Source organism: Diabrotica undecimpunctata, chromosome 6, assembly GCF_040954645.1.
Source record: "Diabrotica undecimpunctata isolate CICGRU chromosome 6, icDiaUnde3, whole genome shotgun sequence".
Taxonomy (NCBI): Eukaryota; Metazoa; Arthropoda; class Insecta; order Coleoptera; family Chrysomelidae; genus Diabrotica; species Diabrotica undecimpunctata.
In genome coordinates, this window is record NC_092808.1 from 18,785,400 (window position 1) to 18,806,729 (window position 21,330).

Genomic DNA, 21,330 nt, shown 5'->3' on the forward strand with positions numbered 1-21,330 from the left:
AAGTCCAAATTAGAAAAAAATGGAGTTACTACCCTTTACCTCTACGGTACAGATGTTCTTTTAGTCTTTAGTCTTAGTAGTTTCTTAGTTCCCACATATTAAGAGATCCGAATCACAGTTGGGTATATGTATATATTTTCATTATTTTCCTCGAATTCTTTTTTGGTTGATTGACTTTCACTTTCAATATATTATTGTCATGAGTATTTAAATTAACCGCCATGCGAAATCCCCTGTAATTCTACCTGTTCGTTTATAAAATCAGCGATTTTGGACTGTGTCGTTACAGAATACAACAGAAACAAGCCTTTTGCTTCAACTTACTTCAAGATCACACGTGGTTTGCTAACTAACGTTATTAAAAGGTTTTTGTATTATCATACGGTAAAAATTTAATTAGCATGGTGCATGGTTTATTATGCCATTACTTACAAATAATAAAAGGGCATAATTATGTTGTCGCAATAAAAGGTTATTTCTAATATCGTTGAATACCTTTCAGTAAGCTTTGGATTTGCCGTTCACCTAATTCGCTATCGAAGAGAAGACTCCTGACTTCTTGTTGGTTCGTATAGAGGTCGCTGCTGCCGTGCTCAGGTCTGTTTTGTTACTATAACTGCAAAATTAGATTGCATTTCATTTCAGTTTGGTGTAGTTCTTCTGGAACATCTTTTCTCTATGTAAATAGTGCAAAAAATAGTGTTTTCAAGGGTGAACTGTAAGTAAACAAAATCCTAATCAAAAGTTTTTAATATTTTCTAAAATATGATGGAATGTGATTAGTATTCACGCAGACCACGAATATATATAAAACAAGTATTTTAAATTTGTTTTGAATCATGACAATTTAATATTGTGCGTCCAAAGTTAAACATAGACCTCCTCTAATTTCTTCCAGTTTTGTCGGTTTTCAGCTTTCTGCAGCCAGTTGCCATCGATTCTTTTGATGTCATCTGTCCATCGCCGTGGTATCTACACTGTAGGTTTTTGGATCCACAGCTCGTTATTCATTCTGACCACATGGTCCTCCCAGTTTCACCTCAGCCATGCATGGCTGGAGTGTTTTTGCATATAAGGTTATATTTTCGCTTTATTATTGTGGGTTACTTTGATAATTTCTTTCATTAAATAAGGGTACTAAGTGACAACCGATTTTTCGAATCCTTTATCTTTGAATTTCTATATAAACCACATAATAGAAGGTTAACGGTCATATTTATGAAACCATAATCACAAAAAAACATGACGTGGAAGTTATACCATGTAAATCTTTATGGTATCTACAATAACACTAATAACACTGTAAATCAATTGTATCTACTACTTTGTAAGAGAAAAGTAGTTTTTGAATCACTCTTTCCGAAGTCCAAAACGGATTAAAACTATTTTCCTAAAACTGAGTGATTTTATAACAAAACATGAATTATTTTGCAATCTTATAAACATAAAATGTTTACATCACTTGAGCACAAGTAGATAACCTGAGTATATTAATCTGCAATGGTAGAAAGAGTTTTGTTATAAAATTTCCCGGTTTAATATGGGGTTAAACGTAAGTTGAGAATGTTGTTTATATTTACAGCAAAGTTGAATTGCCCTACAGTCGTACATTTTTAATGCCAAGTAGTCATTTTAAGTTACGTGAATGTTACATTAATACAACCTAAGCTTGTGGGATACTTCATTTTGTTTTAGTGTCCACAGTCTAATGCAGATACTTCAAATTCGTTATGAACAACTTTATTTGTTTTCTGTTTACTTTTGCATTTGAAACTTCTCTCCTAACTGATCCCAATATTTCTAATAAACGATACCTTACTTCTGTCGAATCTACATTTTCTGTTAACGTTTTTCATTAATCTCGTGATTGGCAAAGCATCATTTGAATTATTCAGAGTAACTCTAAACAAATTTATATAAGCCAGAATGATCACTAGAAAATTCATTGACGATAAGATACTGAGAGAAGAAGAATCCTGAACAAGTTCTATAAAGACCTTTTTTATGTTTTGAGGGATTTCGAAAACAATTGGAATTGGCGTTTTGGAATTCTATAGAACTGAATACGGTTGTTCTTTAGAAAGACTCGGCAATATCGTTAGCAGAAATTCCTTTATTTTCAAGGATCTAGAACAACGTTTTTTTTTGTATTTCATTAGTTGCTTAGGGACCATTTGCAGTTCGATGCTGTTAAGAACTCATAATTTGTAAACTTCAAAGCCAAACTATATCATTTCAGTTTTTGAGATTGCTATATCCATTATTTCTACACCAGCTAGGCTTTGAACGTTTTTGAACTCTGTTTTGTTGTTGTATATGGCTAATAGATCACCTTAGATTTTAGACCCATGTTTTGCTACAAAGCCTAAGGCATGTCCAAGGAGACTTTGTTGTTTCGATGACGATGGATGTACAGGGTAATTCTTTGGAAGTTCCAATTAAAACTTCGTTATTTTTAATATAACATCCTGTATATTATTACGCATGGCAGAATAGCTTTTGAGAATTCTCTCGATTTAAGGTTATGCTACCTTACACCGAGTGTTTTACAAGATATGAACAATTTTCTTATAAAACAGTGTTCGATTGGACACCCTGTATTTTTTTAAATAATAAAATTACAAAAATTTTGTTTTTGTATAAATTTTCTTTTACAATCGTCAATTTTAATAAAACTTTAACAATTTCTGTACATTATCACTGTATAGAATACCCTTTTGAGAACTGTGAACTGTCAACTAAAATTTCAAAAATAATAATCAAAAATTATAATATGTATAAACATTGACTCTATACATTTAAAGCTGAATATCTCGATAACTATTTAATTTAGCTATAGGAAATTGTAAGCGAAACAAAAAAGAGTTTAAATTCTTTTTTATAACGTCATAACATATAGGGTGATACATTCAATAAAGTTGAGAAATTTTTAAGTATGCATTTTGAATCACATTGTATTTAAATATTATTTTATCCACAAAATTTTATCAAAATAGACGATACAGAAAAAAATTTGTACCTACCAAACAAAATGTTTTCAATTTTATTGTTTATAAAGATACAGAGTGTCAAATCGTATACTGTTTTAAAATAAAATTGGTCATTGAACTGATTAAATATGGCCCTGACAAGCTATTTCAGCTATTTGCTTATACTTTTAATTTATTCTTGATAGGAGAAGAGCTACCCCCAGAATGGAAAACTGCATATATCAGCAATCTATACAAAAATAAAGGCGACAGAAAAGATTGTAAGAACTACCGAGGGCTTAGTGTAACTAACTCAATCTGTAGAGTCTACGGGAAGATAATTAAAAGCCGAATTGAAGATTGTTGGGAAGACGCTAAAGATCAGAGTGGCTTTCGTACTGGTCGTTCTTGTATAGACAATGTGTTCTGCCTAAAACAAACAATAGAAAAGCGTTTGGAACATAATATGGAGACACTCATGGTATTTATTGATCTTCAAAAAGCATATGACAGTGTCCCATTAGCCAAGCTATGGCAGGTGCTAGAAGACATGAATATTCCACCGATTTACATTAATGCTGTAAGGGAGTTGTACGATGATATGATGATGATATGGACAAAAAGTGACAAAAAAGATAAAAGTGACCAAAGGACTTCGCCAAGGCTGCTGCATTGAACCTACACTCTTTAAGATTTATTTGAAGGGGGTTTTGGATATTTGGAAAAGAAAATGTGAACCTATGGGTGTTAAAATTGGAGACCATACACTGTACAGCTTGCATTTTGCTGATAACCAAGTAATACTTGCAGAAGATCAAGATGATATCCACTACATGTTACGAAAAATAGATGAAGAATATACTAAGTGGGGCTTATCAATTAATCCATCAAAAACAGAGTACGTAGTAGTGGGAGGTGAAGGAAAGCACTTAGAAGTAGGAAGCAAACAAATTCAAAATACTGATAGCTATAAATATCTCGGTGTAAACATTACAAACAATGGTCGGAATACAAAAGAAATAGCTACTAGAATTGGTCAAGGAAATTCAGCAATACGTCAACTGAATAGTATACTTTGGAATAACCACATCACCCTAAACACAAAAATTAGGATATAGAAAAGTATCATAGAAAGCGTTGCTACATATGGTTCAGAGCTTTGGGTAATAAATAAAAATGACGCATCCAAAATAAAAGCAATGGAAATGAATTATTGAAGAAGATGTTGCCAACTTACTAGAAGAGATAAAGTAAGGAATACTGAAATCAGAGAGCGTATGGGCATAGACATTGACGTCCTGGAAACTATAGAATGCAAAAGGTTGAAATGGTATGGCCATGTAGAAAGGATGAATGATCAACGATGGCTAAAGAGAATGTTACAGTGGATCCCCACCAACCGCAGGAAAAAGGGAAGACCAAGAAGATCGTGGAGACAAGAAGTAAAAGGTGCAATGGAAGATAGGGGTCTACATGACTGGAACGATCGCAAGCGTTGGAAGCTAGGTTGCGAGAAACGGCGGCAGCTATAATAAACTCCTTATATATATATATATATATATATATATATATATATATATATATATATATATATATGTATATATATATATATATATTGGTCATATCTCAACACTGTGTAAGGCAACATAACCTTGTATTAGGGGAATTCTCAAAAGCTCCTCTATAAAAATGCGTAATAATATACAGGGCATTATATTTAAAATAAAGAACCTTACCTAAAAACTCTCATTCTTAAATTTCAGATATTAATTATTTTCTCTAAGTTTCTGTAATTGGATGCCAATCGCGCAAAGAATCACCCAAGAATAACTCAAGGATACTTAATGCAGGAAATTTTCAAAAATAAAGTTTGATATGATCGAATTACATCAGATCCGCTGACGAGTAAATTGTTAGAATTCTTCAGGTAACAAAAGTTGGTTAGCATTTAATTCGCTGTCAGGTCCCTTGACGTTCTGTTATAAGATTTTTTTTTTATATCCGTATTCATGACTTTTTTTATATTCTATCAATTGGCTCTTTATATTTAACTAAGAACTGGCATTCTTTTGGGAAATCTGCAATCGTAAAACTTGTTTATGTCATATTTTAACAATTAAATAGATACATATATTGTCCATTTGCACATGTTTTTAATAATTTTAATGAATAAATTTATTATAATATGTACATAAATGTTCTGAAAATCTTAATTACTGTATTAAAAATGTACAGCTGTCCCTATACCAGAAAGCTAGTGTGTTCGAATTTATGACTAACCCTGTATTACTCTTAGCTCTTAAGTCTACTTTCCTTTTCCATATTTCTACTTTAACCCTTTCGAATCTGTGATAGTGTTTCAAATAATTATAAGATAAGTTTTGAGGGGTGATAAGGTTTTGAAAAGATGATGTCCATGGGTAAGGTTCATTTGGAAACTTTTAAAATTAAGAAATGTTTTATATTAAGCAAAAAATTGGATCTTTTGCAAGTTTTAAATTGTTAGTATGGATTAAAAAAGTGAGAACCCAAAAATATTTATCTTTGCTGTTATTTATCTACCTGTCCTTTCATATTGTTTACTCATTTATAATCTACTGATCCATTTAACGTTATCTCGGAGATTTTCCGGTGATATATTGTCCACAATTCATTTATTATTTAAGTTCTAATCAACTTGGGCGTAATGTATTTTGTGCTGTTTCTGTTTTACGCAGTGCTAGCCCTAGTTATAGAATAGGCATATTGATTATAAGCTTCATTATACCAGATTTTTATTCCTAAAATTACACTTTCTGTGATAAATAATAGTTTAGATTGATCGTAGAATATAAACATTGCAATGACAACGTAAAAATTGTTTGGTTTTTAAATCAAACATTCAAAATGAATGCCTGTTTTTTTCGAAAGTATAATTTTAGAAATAAAAACCAACCTTTTTAAGGTTCTTACATAATTAACTTCTTCCTTGTTATATGTAGGCTCCTATTGCCTGTTTCTTGGTATGTAATCTCTAGGTTTGTGATAAATAAGTTTATCATGGACTTTTAATACAATAATCTTTTAGAAAATAAACGTCCGTATTGAGTTTTCTTGAAACAAATTCTAAAGTTGATGCCATTTTCACGATGCAATGCTAAAATGCTCTGTGATTTGCCTAAACGTTCTGTTGGTTTTAGGCCTACAAGCCAGGACATCAGCTCATTAATATCATTTTATTTTGAATAGGGATATTTATATATCGAGAGATACATCAGACAACGAAACGTGAATGGATATCTTTAATAATTTTTCAGAATCAGAAAATGTACAACCCAAAAAATAGTATTTCTTGCCTTATGTACCTAAAAGAAGTTCAGAAATTATTCTGATGAGTGTGATAGCAATAAGTGACCACCGATAAGAACAAGTTAAATTCTAGTTATTAAAATAAACACTAAAGTGTCAGTGGCGTACAAAATTCTGTTTTCTACAATGAACAGTTCACACAGGGAATACAAACAAACAGTGTCTATTGTAGTATCCGAAGAAATTACAGGTAAGCAACAGGTCCAATATTAACAAACACCCAGGAACATTTACCCAACTCCCCAACAATACTCGCCACTAAAATACATATCCGAACATGCACCAAACCACATATACCGGCAACCGACAAATACTCCTATACCAAACATTCCACAAAATCAATTCACTCTTCCACCACATCCACAACAATTTCCACCACAACCCCAACCCAAGGAACTCATCTACTGTAGGCTAGATCTCGAACACAAAGCTAAAACTTGCAATTACACATTCAGAAAACTCGGATATAGAGTCTAGCGAAGACGACTTACAAACGTATTTCAAACAGAGCCAACAGACCCTAATGAAGAAGTGAAAGAACTAATTAGCGCAGCATGTCAAATGTCACTCCCAATTAAAAGTTTTACTCCTATAGAAGTCAAGAACGAAATAAACAACCACAACTCACGAAAGGCCCCAGGTTATGATTCAATCTTCGCTCAAGTACTAAAACAACTTCCTCGCAAGACCATTACTTTGCTAACAGTTATATTTAACCGCATGCTAAGCTTATCATACTTTCCAAAAGTATGGAAATTTGCTGATCTTCAGGGATCCTCAAGCCAGGAAAAGAACCCGAAGAAGTAACATCTTATCGACCTATCAGCCTTCTCCCAACCGTAAGCATAGCAAGTTTTTGAAAGATTGCTACTACAAAGAATATACACAGATCATAAATTCCTAACATTAGTACCAACACATCAATGTGGTTTTCGGGAGAATCACTCCACTACCCAGCAAGTCTTTCGAATCATAAATGAAATATCAAAAATTCTTGAAGAAAAGAAATACTGCAATGTTATATTGCTAGACATCTCACAAGCGTTTGACAAAGTCTGGCACAGAGGTCTGGTTTACAAAGTAAAAATAGTACTATCCAGTAACTATTTTCTCCTACTTAAATCCTACATATCAAATAGATATTTCTCTGTAAAATTCAAAGACCAACAATCCAACCTCTGTCCTATAAACTCCGGAGTCCCGCTACTTATCTACACAGCCGATATACCAGAGACTAATAATACTACAATCGCTTCCTTTACTGACGACGTAGCAATACTAGCTGTAATGAAGATCCCATACAAGCCTCACAAAACCTGCATCATCTCAAAATACTCAGTGATTGGTATACAAAATCGAGAACAAAAGTAAACAACACAAAATCAACTCAAATAACATTTCATAACAGATGCTAGATACCTTGGCCTCCATCTTGACCAACGTCTCACTTGGAAGAAACATATCCAGACCAAACGAAGACAGCTCGACTTAAAATTCCGGCAAGTGTATTGGCTCTTTAGACGTAATTGAAATTCTAGCCAAAAGTGTTAGTGTTAAAACTTTTCCAAGTTTACTAAATGTATCAGCAATCCATACTGAGGGTTCAATTCATCTGAAACTATAACAATATGTTTATTTCTTTGTAAAAAAAATCTAAAAGACAATATTAAGTTTTAAAAGTTTCCACGTGAATCTGAAGTTTCTACTAGATAATAGTTCAGTGTTTTTTTAACAAAAAACAAAACAAATTTTTAACTACATAGCCACTGCGGCTGTATTATATTATATAGTACATAGTGTTTCAGTAGATAATAAGTTTTAAACTTTTTTAATTTAAAATTTTTAACAAATGAAGACGAACTTTGTGGCAGAAAAAACGTGTAAGTAAGCAAAAAATCGTGGAAATGTAATGAGTAAATCTCCGCGTAATTTACTTCACTAAACCAAGTTGCCTAAACAAAGGTTCAACAGCAATTAGAATTTACTTAGATTCAGTTTCTGATGTATTGGTAAAATCCCTTCATTGGTTGATCTTTTTCGAATATATCTATTTGTTATTCTTTGAGGATGTTTTTCACCTCAGTTAGTAAAAACTGTCCTGTTATCATAAATTTTTTAACAGTTTTGTTATTTGGTAAAAATAAACAATAACATCTTTCTCCCATCAATATTTCCAACTTGTTATGGGAGAAATACTAAAAGGTTTTTGGTCCATTTGCCGGTTATTTTATGCAGTGTTGTAACTGTTTGTTATAAATATGGAGCATGTTCGAGAACAAGTTCTAAATCATCAAACGCAAGGGGTAATGGATAACGTTTTAAAATTGACAAAAAATGGACATATTTAACATGTTTATTAACATGTTTTTTGATGACATGACAAACAGCAAACAATGAGGGTTTTTACCGTTAGTATATCGGGAGCTAAGTAGATCTTACAATTATTATAAATATGGCATGTTGCACAAAATTTTAAAAATGAAAGACTCAAAATCAAATATTACAGAAACACAAACTATAAAAGTAACTTTTATGGATTAAATATAATGAAGTATGTTTTTATTTCACAATTATCCAAAATAGTGTTAAAATAATGTTAAAACACTTTTTAATGTTTCTAGTTTTTGCAAGAGTGCTGGTCTTAATTAAGTAAACGGAAGTCTTAAAACGTATATTTATTGTGTTATATAACAGTCTATTCTTTATACTAACTGTATATTTTGCCGCCCCTTTGTCAACATTTTTCATGTTTACCACATTTTCTATCATATACCATTGTAACGTAAATTGAACCTGGTTGGTAAGAATGATGCCCAGAAGTTTGAAATTGTGATCCATAATATAATAAAATTATGTTTAAATAAGTGATTTGATTTTGTTTATTCTGACGCTTTTAAGACACAATTTTTACAGACAAAGAGTCATTCGTTGCAGTTTACAAACAATTACTGATAGTTTGTCTTCTCGTTTGAAATTCTCAAACGTAAAGCGTTAAGTGTTTATAGAAACTTCTATAGACTTTTATTATATAACCCAAGAAAAGTTTGGGTTCCAGGTTGGACTCCTGCCCATAGTTCGTGGCTCCATGAACAGCATTTGGTGCATTGGATCATGTCTTTAATTCTTTTTTTCTCACAAACTGAACAGGACCACTCATAAACACACATCTGTATAACAACGTCAGGTTGATTTGAGCTTGACGAGGCATTTACAAGAACAGACTCTGTAGGATTTTCACATTTCTTGTTTGCTAAGTTTTTCTTGGCAGCTTCTTTGTTCCTTTTAAGACTAGTTTTTAGTTTAACCTTCCCCAATTTCATGTTTATTTGTTTTATCTGTTTCTGCGCTAACTGTAGCTGATTAGCTAATTCTAATTCATTTTTATAGGGACTTCCCATCAAAACCATTAATGTGCTGTTCCCTTCTTGGATTTTGGATGAGGCTTCGGTATCGAGGAAATTGAATCAATTGAAATGTTAAGTTTTGGACTTGCTTCACGAGTTCTTTTAGTAGGCGTGTAGTGGGTGTAGTACTCGTAGCTAAACTCTCTTTAGGACTAGGTAGTTCAGGCCAGATTATTTCGTACTCTACATAAGCTCCTTTTGTAGACCTAAATAGTTCCTTGTTTGTCTCATTAGACTCTTTATTTTCACCATCTTCCCGGATTTAACGGTTATTAAAATTGCAGCCGCACAAAAGTCATGATCGTTGAAGACCATGCGATCAACAGGCCATATTTCAGTGGCTCGAAAACCATTGACAGCATTTTCAATGCTTGCTGCTCTCCTATAAACTTCAGAAATCAAGCCGTGAAGTTGTGTAACACATAATTCGGTGTTATAACGAAGCCACTTTTCAACTGATTGAGTGTGGTAGCCTTTGAAAGGCTTAAAGAATGATCTATCCAAAGGTTGCACGCGATGGATCCTATCTTCTTCTTAAAGTGCCTATCCGTTCCGGATGTTGGCGATCATCACGGCTATCTTTACTTTATTTATTGCAGCGCGGAACAGTTCAGTGGTAGTCGTGTTATACCACTTTCGTAAATTTTGAAGCCAGGAAATGCGTCTTCTTCCCGGTCCTCTCTTACCATTTACTTTCCCTTGGAGAATCAGCTGGAGAAGGCCGTAACGTTCTTGATTTCTCATTACATGTCCTAGATATTCCAACTTTTTAGTTTTGACGGCCATGAGAATTTCACATTCTTTCCCCATTCTACGTAGGACCTCCACATTAGTAACTCTATCAACCCAGGATATACGTAAGATGCGCCTATAACACCACATTTCGAAAGCTTCGAGCCGATTCATAGATGCAACAGTCAGTGTCCATGCTTCCATTCCATAGAGCAGAACTGTGAATATGTAGCAGTTCAATAGACGGCATTTTGTTTTTAATGATATGTCTCGACTGTTGAAAATGGTTCTCATTCTAACGAATGCTGCTTTTGCTTTTATTATTCGCTGTTTAATTTCTGTTGAGTGGTCCCATTGGCTATTTAAATTGGTGCCTAGATATGTATATTGCTCGACTCTTTCGATATTCTGTTGGTTGATTGTAAGATGAGCGTTTAGTATTGGTTTTTTACTAATTGTCATAAATTTGGTTTTCTTTATGTTAAGAGCTAGTCCGTATCTGTTGCTGACTTCTGTTATGCGATTTGTTAATATCTGTAAGTCATTCAGATTATCGGCAAAAACTATAGTGTCATCTGCATATCTAATGTTATTCAACCATTCACCGTTTATTAGTATTCCTTTCGCACAACCGTCTAAAGCTTCCTTAAATACCCATTCAGAATAAATGTTGAACAACAATGGAGACAAAATACAGCCCTGTCGTACTCCACGTTCTATTACAATTTTATCAGTTAACTGGTCTTCTATTTAATAATTGTAGCATTATTACACAGTGCTCTCTAGCAAGTAAAATTGCTTCAAGATTCTTGGAGTGCGTTGTATGCCCATTCAGTACCAAAAAAAGTTTTTTATCTACTGCTGGGTTTATAGAATCAATAAAATGCTGTAGCAATTTTACAAAGACATCCCTAGTCATGTAGGTTGATTCTGATATCTCAACCATACTCCCTGGTGGAGCACGAAAATACAAAAAATTCGATAAAACAAAATCGATTAATGAGAATTCCTCATAAAGAATAAATACAGTGGTGGTACAATATTGGCGCCGGTACAATTTCGACTAATGTCACCTATAATGTTTTAATCATCACGTCTTTCTTTATCGTGTCGAAGACGCTTTTAAAGTAATTTGTTACTAAATGAATTATTATTTCTCTACTATATTCTCAAGATTTTTCTGTGCAAATAAAGCATGTCAAAATCCATTTTGGTAGTCCCTTAATATTTTTTCTGTATGGTATTTGATCATATTATATTAGATTTGTTAATATTTTGTATATATAATTTAAAGTTTTGATTGGTCTGTAATCGTTACATAATTATTTTCTCCTTTCTTGTAGATAGGTATAATAATTCCCGTGTTCCATTCTTTAGGTATTCTTTTCGTAGTCATATTTGTTTTATTAGTTTCATAAAACTTATAATAATACTTGTTTATTTGTTTTGTCTGCTCCATTTTATCACTTTTTCCTTGTTTGTACACTTTTCCTTTTTGTCTTTCTCTTCTCCCTTTTCTTGCTCTTCTTCGCATTCGCTGCTTTCTTTCCCATTTGGTTTGTTTTTTATTCAAATATTTCTCCTTCTTTTGTAAATCGCTTCCAATCTGTTTCTTGCTATTTTATAATTTGTTTTTTCTTATTTTAAATGTCGTCATATTGAAAAATCTTTAATAAACTTAACTGAATACGAAAAAAATACGAATAAACATAATACTTCTGTGAACATAAAACAGATTAGAAATACATTCACGAAGTCACGAATTCCTTTTGTAAAACAATACTACTTATTATTCGAAGAAAAAGAAGGTTGGTTTTTGTAATTTCCCGCAAGATGTAATTTATCGTTAGATTGGTCAAGTAAATAACGTAGTTTTGTGACAATAATTTAATGTGGCAATAATTCTGGTAAATCCAAAGCGTTTTTTACCACTTGAATTTAATCTTTTACATTTAAATGTTAGCAGTGGCGACTCCGTAATGGTGCAAAATGTGGTGTTCTGTATAATAAGTGGTAATATCAAAAATTTCTCCTTTTTGCCATTTTAGAAAACTTTGACACTGCAAATTGATGAGTAAACTTAAAAAAATGGAGATTTTCGTTAATTTTTCTGAAAAAATTCCAACTTAATTTTAAGAAGACACTTTAAAATTCAAAATTCAAATTTAGCTGATGAGGTATGGATATTTTCCTTGATTCTTGCGTGACCTATTTTATGACACCTCATCGTGACTGTGCCGTCGTAGCTCTGTAATTTTTCTGGTTAAATTTTCTAATATAGTTAAGTATCTCCAAAACAGCTAAATTGTTTTGAATTTACCTTACATCCAATTTTGAATTTACTTTTTTTACATCTTTATAGAGAAGACTTTAGATCTTTATAGACTTCAAAAATAAGTCCATTCAAAAAATTTCCAAAGAGAAAATAAAATTATTATATACAAAACACTGCTGAGGCTGGTCCTTATATATGGGGCGGAAGCATGGACTCCAACGCGGAAGAATGAAATAGTTTTGGGAATATTCGATCAAAAGATACGCTGCAAAATATTTGGAGCTATAAACGATCAAGGCAGTGGCGCAAAAGATTTAATTTCGAATTATATCAACTCTTTAATGAACCAGATGTCCTAACGTTCATTAAAACACAGCGATGGGCTGGACATAAATACGAATACCATACAGTACGCTTGCTAAAAAGCTAACGACAGGAACACCTGGCCGCTAATTAGGTGATTAGGTGGAGTTGAGACCTACTTAAGAATACTAAATATTAGAAGATGGCAACATATCGTGTCGCCAGAAACCGAACAAAATTGCGACGAATCTTGGAGCAGACCATCCACAGAAGATTGTCGAGCCAAAGATTATAATAATGATAGAGAAGGAAAATCTGCATGTAGACACCTGTTCATTATTCAATTCTTTATTCAGTAGATATTCGGGCATTATTCAATTCTTCAACAGTATGTAAAAGGCCGGTTAAGTGAATTGTTTTCTGTCTCACTTTCAGGCAAATTTGCACTGTCAGCCTGTATTTTATAATTGAGAAAAGTATCACTGTAGTTTTTGCTACAAGAGATATTATTAAATATTTTAGCTAATTCATTAGCAATTTCAAGAGGACGGTTAGAAATTTCATTGTTTATTTTTATTTTTGAGATTGTCGGAGTATATTTTAAGCCAGATATTTTCTTTATTATTTTCCATACTTGATTCGTAGGAGTCTAATAACTTATTTTTGAAATATATTTCGACTAGAACGATTTTTTGGCCTGTTTAGTTAGGTAAAAGTTTAAGCGTTTTCCGTAACACAATCTGAAGTCCACCAAAGTACGGGGTAATGGTTCCTATTGGTCTTTTTAGATTTTCTGTATAAATATAGATTTCAAATTTTGAACAATTAGCTGTCTTGATTTTCCACTTTGGTAGAAATAAATCTTGTCTTGTTGCCATAGAGTGCTTTAGTATTTCAGGATGATGATCACTGCTATTATGTGTATGGTAGAATTCCCACGTAAATCGTGGCATGAGTGTAGAGTCACAAATATATACTTGTGTCGATTGGTGAAGAGTTTTCGGTACTTATTCTGAATCTGATAGTAAATCTGGTAGGAAAGCCATCATTTAAGAAATTTAATTAAAGTAAATTATGTTTTCCACAACATTCCCTCTACGATCTCTTTTAATTCAATGTAAGTAACTGATACACTGGATGGTAAGTAGAGATTGCAATTGAAATATTTGTTTTTTAATTTTCGAGCCACTCATAACTAATAACTCAAAAATAACACGTTTAAAATCTAAAATACTTACTTACTTTCTTACTAGCCAACTTCTTCATACCTTAGCATGTTAGCCATTTGGTGGCGCGCTGACCAGTATAGACGAGCCGTTTCTCGTAGGCGATCTTCATCCTCGTCGGGTGGGTCTGTTTTCAGGGCTGGGCACTCTGGAAGGTGAGCAGCATCTATCTGGGGCTGATCACATAGTGGACAGTTGTCATTTTCGCGGACGCCGATGCGATGTAGATGGGAGGCCAGGTAGTCATGCCCTGTAGTTGTTCTGAACACGGCTACACTAATGGGTCTCGGCAAGTTGCGAGGGATTGGTGACTCTATTAGGTGGGCCCAAGATTTTCCAGCACCGGCTTGTATTTGCTGCTCTTTTATCTTCGCTTTGATTCCTCTTCTAATGGTGGACTTTGCTGATGTGTACGATTGGAAGCTAGGGGGCTGTGGAAGAGTAGTGCCTTCTTTTGCAAGTTCATCCGCCGGTTCATTTCCTTCAACACCGACATGACTAGGGATCCATTGTAGAGTAATCAGCCACCCTTTTTCCATCAAGTTCGATAGTTGGACGCGGCAAGATATTGTTTTGGCACACTCGGTGTATCGATTTGTCGACAGGGCGAGGATTGCGGCTTGGCAGTCGATGAAGAAGGCAACTTTTTGGGGGTGTTGGAAATTCTCAAGATTTTTTGCAGCTTCGTGTATAGCAGCAATTTCGCCGTCGTAGTTGGTGAGAGGGGCACCCACAGCTATAGAGCCTTTGAAGAACGTTGAGACATATCGTGCTCCTGTTCTTCCTGAGTCCGGCATCGAGGATCCATCGCAGTAGATGTGGAGCCACTCATGTGCTGGGTACTTGGTGTGTATCGTCTCTAGGGCGGCTTTCCTTAGGGCAATGTCTGACGATAAGTGCTTCGGGTCGTTATGGTTTTCAAGCAGTAATTCTGAGTTTGGTAGACAGCAGGCCAGTGTGGTTTGCGCTGGGAAGGGGGCGGCTTCCGACAGGACAATGTGGTATTTTTCCATGATTTGGTTTACTACTGTAAGCGGAGTGGTTTGTGTTTTAAGACGTGAGGCTGCTTGTCTATATTCGTCCCATTTGTGTGGAAGTATTCGTCTTTGCCTTTCCCAGAAGGTTAACGCGTGTTGCTCTCTGCGGCATTGTATTGGTTCAATACCGGTCTGGGCTTCCATTGATGTAATCGGTGTTGATTTTGGAGCACCGGTGATGACGCGAAGGGCAGTGTTCTGGGCGACTTCAAGCTTGGAGGTGGTGTTTGTACTCGCAGTTATTGTAGCTTCACTCCCATATTCTAATATCGGCCGGACATAGGTTTTGTATGTTGCTACCAGGACATCTTGCGTGGCGCCCCACTTTGTTGCTGTGAGACGTTTGAGCAGTCGACATCTCTTTGTGGCTTTCTCTGCAATGTCGTGGATTTCAGGTTTCCACGTCATTTTCTTATCTATGTACACCCCCAAGTATTTTGTTACGTCCTGTCTTTCCAGATCAACTCCTTTATACATCAGCTTGACAGCAGTCTGTTTTGTTGAAAGGCTAAGTACTTGATATACGGTTTTGGTTGTACTGACTGTTAGGCAGTTTTTATCCATTTTTATCATTTATCAAAATCTAAAATATCATTAGTTAAATGAAAAGTTTATAAGGCATACTTAAAAAGTACTAAAATATTTCTATATGTTTTTAAAGAAAACTTCTGTTAAGTTCGAATGTATTATTTGATCTTGGAGTCTAAAAAGTATTTGAAATAATTAAAAGTAGGCTTTGAACAGCTTGAAATCAAATAGACTATTTATAGTGCAAAACACGGCCATATATCGAAAAATTGTTTTAAATTAAAACAAAAATTTGCGATATTTGTACATAGACTTCGTATTTAGGTAACAATAAAAAGCTATAATAAGCCATTAAAATCTTGTATAAACTTAACACAAAAATATTTTTTCCGCAATACTTTCCTAAAGTATTTGTCAATAATTAAAAAACTTTTAAAAAATATGACCAATTTCAAAAGTCATTTTAGATATTGTAATAATGATTACGAAACATTTGTAAACACGTATAGGGCGTAATTTTATGAAAAGAGTTTTATAAATGTTTCTAGCATTCGTTATTATTTATTAATTAAGATAACAATGAAAATGAATAAACTTTTTCGAAAAATAAAAATATATAAAGGTTTTGTCAGTATTTAACTACTCATTTTTAGCCGCTTTTATAGTACTTTCTTATAAAATTACAGAGCATTTCGAAGTTATTACTTTTAAACTGGATATTAGCTAAAAAAAAGTAGTAATTTCATTACCGATCAGATTTTTTTTATTTCATATTCATCACTACGGTGATGATTATTACATTTACAATCTGGTCATAAGTGACCAATGAGCAATTTTAATTTAACCTAAATTACTACTGTTCCTTAAAATTAAGAGCTTACAACATAGCGTCTCTTATCTTAACTAACAAGATAGTGCACTACTCTAACATGCACACGCGCACAAGCACTATGCTCTGCTTTTTACTATCACCTATCACTCAAACTAGTTCAAAAGGCTTTGTCCTCTTCAATCTTCTAGTTTGCCCAGTAATTTCGAGGAGCTGGATTGCCTCAATATTCTCGTGCCTATGAAGTCGTTGCTCGTGGCTTCCTGTCATCTTCTTGATGATTATGTCCACAGTTTCCATTCCTAGGTCCTTATGGAGGTCACTGTTTGTCACACACCAAGGAGCATCTACAATATTTCTCAGTATTTTATTCTGGAATCTTTGTATTATTGTTATATTACTTGGTCTAGTACACCCCCATAGTGTTGGATAATGTGGAGTTTCTTCCAACTAGCCAATACATTTTTTTGTACCTTATATTTAGTTCTTCCCTTTTTTTCTTTACGTGAACCTTCCAGCGTAGCTTTGCATCTAATGTTATACCCATATACTTAGCAGTATCTGCATATGGTCTTCTTCTTCTTAACATGCCATACACCAAAGTGCGTAAGCGACTATCTCATTACTAGAATTCTGTTCTTGGCGGCGTGACACAGCTCGCCTGTATTGTGTATTCCTGTCCATTCTTTAATATTCCTTAACCAGGATAATTGTTTGCCGCCGGCTCCTCTCCTACCTTCGATCTTCCCTTGTAGGATTAACTGTGGTATTTCATATTTTGCTCCTCTCAATATGTGCCCAAGGTAACCAATCTTGCGTTTTTTAATTAATTCAAAGAGTTCTCTTTCCACGCCGGCTCTCTTAAGGACGTCATCGTTTCGAACTCTATCCACCCAAGGTATGCGCATCATTCTTCTCAATGACCACATTTCAAATGCTTTAAGTTTGGATATTATTGATTTTAACTGGTATATATTGTATTTTTTTGTTGGTGAAATTAACATGAACAGATTTAGTTTTTTATATCCATTTATGGATTTGGTTAACTGCTATTTGGACCTTGTTGGTCGCTTCTTCACTAGTCGTTCCTACTGCTTGGATAGCTGTATCATCAGCAAAGGTGGCAACTGTGTTGTCTTCCAGTACAGGTATATCACACGTGTATAGTAGGTATAAGACCGGACAGAACACACTATCTTGTGGAACACCTGCTCTAATTTCTTTTAAGTCTGAAAAACAGTCTTATTGCTTAATTCTAAAATGTCGTTCTTTTATGTACGATTGCAAAAGTTTTGATTACTGATCAGATACTCCCAGTATCGACATCCCATGCAAGCAATCAATAGTTTAACCCAGCCTGAGAGACTTACATACCCCTTACGTATGATACTAGGGTGATACAATTCATTGGAGCGAGGAGGATTAACTCGTGTAATCAGCAATCACTCTCCACTATCCACTTCCCTCCCGATAGCGCTCTGATGCGCTACAGAGGCTTGCTTATCAGTAAAGTGCTTGTCGTGTGGGAGTCCCGGCTACAAGGCATACCACACGAAAGCCTACCCCGAACAATGCAGGTCAACCTAAGGCGCTCTATTCCCGCTATCTCTAGTGACTTATCATCGATATGTATTGCTTGCTCGAGCCTCGAGTCCCCTCTCTAGGTTATACCCAATTCGGTGATTCGGCGCTCGAGGATGTGGGCCCCTCTTGTCCTTTTTAGGTTTTGTTAGCATTTTTTGTAGCCTGCGCCTTTTTTTAGTGTTTTATTTGGATGGTCTTTTAACTCAGCGAATTTTGTTCTGGCTTTTTCCTCCATCATATCCAGTACCCTTATTTGTTTTAGGTCTCTGAATAGAAACCTTTCAGCGACGAATTTAAGCACGTTTGCACCTTCTCTAAGGTGGTTGTTGTGTGCTGTTGGAATCTTCTTTTTGTTGCTGGGACTTGTGTATCCCCACGCAAGAGATGCATGTGTAATTATTGGCAGTAAGATGCTGTTTATCAGTTTTAATTTTGTTTTCATAGCTAATTTGCTTCTTCTTCCTGTGATTCCTCTTATTGCGACTCTGGCAATTGATATTTTCTGGACTGTCGCGTTAACATGTGGTCTGAAATTTTGACCTTGGTCCATTGTGATTTCTAGGTATTTAGCTTCGTTTTGCCATTCGATGGGTCTGTTATGCACTGTTAGCTGGAATATCTCTTCTCTTTTTAAAGATAACCGCTTGGGTATTTTCCGTATCTAGTTCCGTCTGTAGATTTCTTACGTAAATCCGATTAGTGTTCCGGATGTTTAGGTTCGGGGATGGTAAGACTACCTCCTGTGGTACTCCAGCTTCCGAGATTGTCCGAAAGATAAGTTTCATCATGGTCCCGCTGTATCCATAATCCCTCATTTTGTATGTCAGTCCTTTATGTCTCACTGTGTCGAAGACTTTGCTTACATTCAGGAAGGTTGCTCCTGTATATTGCTTGTTGTTGAATCTAACTGCTATGTATTCTGTAAGTCTAAGTACTTTGTTGGAACTTTGAGCTCTGAAAGTAATCTAATCGGCCAGTAATTTTGCGGAAATATGTAGTTCTTTCCCGGCTTTGGTATCATGATTGCATAGGCTTCCTTCAATCTGTTTGAGAAGAGCCTGTATCTTAGTGTTGCGTTTGTTATGTTTACCAAATATACATATGCTATCGAAGGAAGCACGATATCCTCAACGACAGTAAAAACATCACGATATATTTAAAGTTGTTAACACGATATATACATCTTGCAGACTGATCCTAAAAGAAAGAAAGGAAACTATTAAAAAGATTGACTTCTGTTTTAAAGATCACCAGTCGCCTCTGTCCTTCAAAACCTATTTTCTTTTACCTACACTTGCTCTCCTGCTTCTTCTGAATAATGAAATGAGTCAGTGCTTATTGACGTAGCCAAAAACAATTTTATTTTGGCTTCATTCACCAAATCTATGACTTGCCTGGTGATTCTTGCACGAGTTGAATTTTGTAAGCTCACAAAGTAAAATCTTTTCGCAAACTCTTTCATATATAGGATGGGCACAAGTAGATGATGAATGCACTCAATCGGGTATTCATCTATGCTACACTTTACAATGGCAATAACTTTTGTATGCACTATGGATGCGTGTGATCATTTAAAGTAAACGTAGTGCGAACGTTAATCTAATTAATTCTTTTTCTTCGTGCACCGTGTCCTTTTAGAACGTTGGTTACCATCACAACTATTTTAATTGTAATCACTGCCACCCTAAATAGCATGCTTGTATTAATACCATCTGAATAACTGCTTACTATTCCCAATACTGGCATACGGATGTAAATCTTGGACCCTACGACAAGCGGACAGAAGAAATGTAGACGCTACTGAAATGTTCTGTTGGAGAAGAATATTACGAACTACGTGGACCGACCACAGGACAAATATTTCAATTTTATATGAGCTAAATGTCAGCAAACGGCTATCCAGCAAAGTCTATCTCCTACAATTAAAATACTTTGAACATGTTTTGAGAGCAGACACAGAAAACATGGAAAGGTTCATTATCCAAGGAAAGGTAGAAGGTCGAAGCTCACGAGAAAGAACCCCAACAAGATGAATCGATCAAATTACAGAAATATACAAAAGACCTATGCATGACTTAAAAGAAGTGACCAGATATTATTGATGGATCAACAAATTATCCGAACAGTTGAAAGGACCGATTATATACACTAAGTAGGAAATTTTAAAGTCCAAGTACCAAGTGGCTGAGCTTGGCTCACTACAGATCAAGACCATTGTGTACAGGAAGTAATTTACCCTTTATCTTGAAAACAGATGATGTTCCAGAAATTTTTTTCCAAAAAAAGAGGGTAGTAAAAGATAGTAAAAGTTTAGACCTTAGTATCTTTGTAAGATCCTAATGTCGAAACAATGTCTAGAGGGGTAAAAAGTATACTATTCTACAAGTCTTTAACTTATGTTCAGAGTTGCGCTTTTATCAAGGTCGTCTGCGAGTATTGGTAGACCTGAAGTTTTATTACGTTTACTGAATCTCTAGGTCGCTGAATATGTATCTATTCAATCGGAATCATCAAATATATACTTACAGCTACCAAATTTTTAGGTATATAAGATCTTAGTAAACTATCCTGAGCCAGGGATTTTCTCATTGGTCTTATTGTTTCGATCTGTTTCAGTAAAGACTAAAGTCTATAAGGTTATGAATAAAATGTACAACCTGTGTATTATTCTACCCTTACGATTATTCTATTGTTTGCTATAAATTCTTAAAGTTCCAAATTGGACTTTAGTTTGAAATCACATTAAGAATCTTTAACCGCAAAACTTTCCTAAGCGATTTATACGCCCTAAGGGCAAAACTTCCTAAGCTATGTAATTTTCTAAGTAACAAAAAATGTAGATAACATCACTTTCAATAACTAATATATATGTATAATAAAATATGGCTTAACCACTAAAAAAACCAAATAAAGATATATTTCCGTTTCAAATACATTTTTAAATACATTTTTCATAAAATCCTCTTCTTAAATAGCTCTTATTGAGATTAGATTTTCAAGTGATACTGAAAATCAAAAGTTCCGCGAATTTCCAATAATCCATAATTTTTTAAAAATATCGAAACTGAAATTTGTGCGTTGAAAATTTCCAGTGA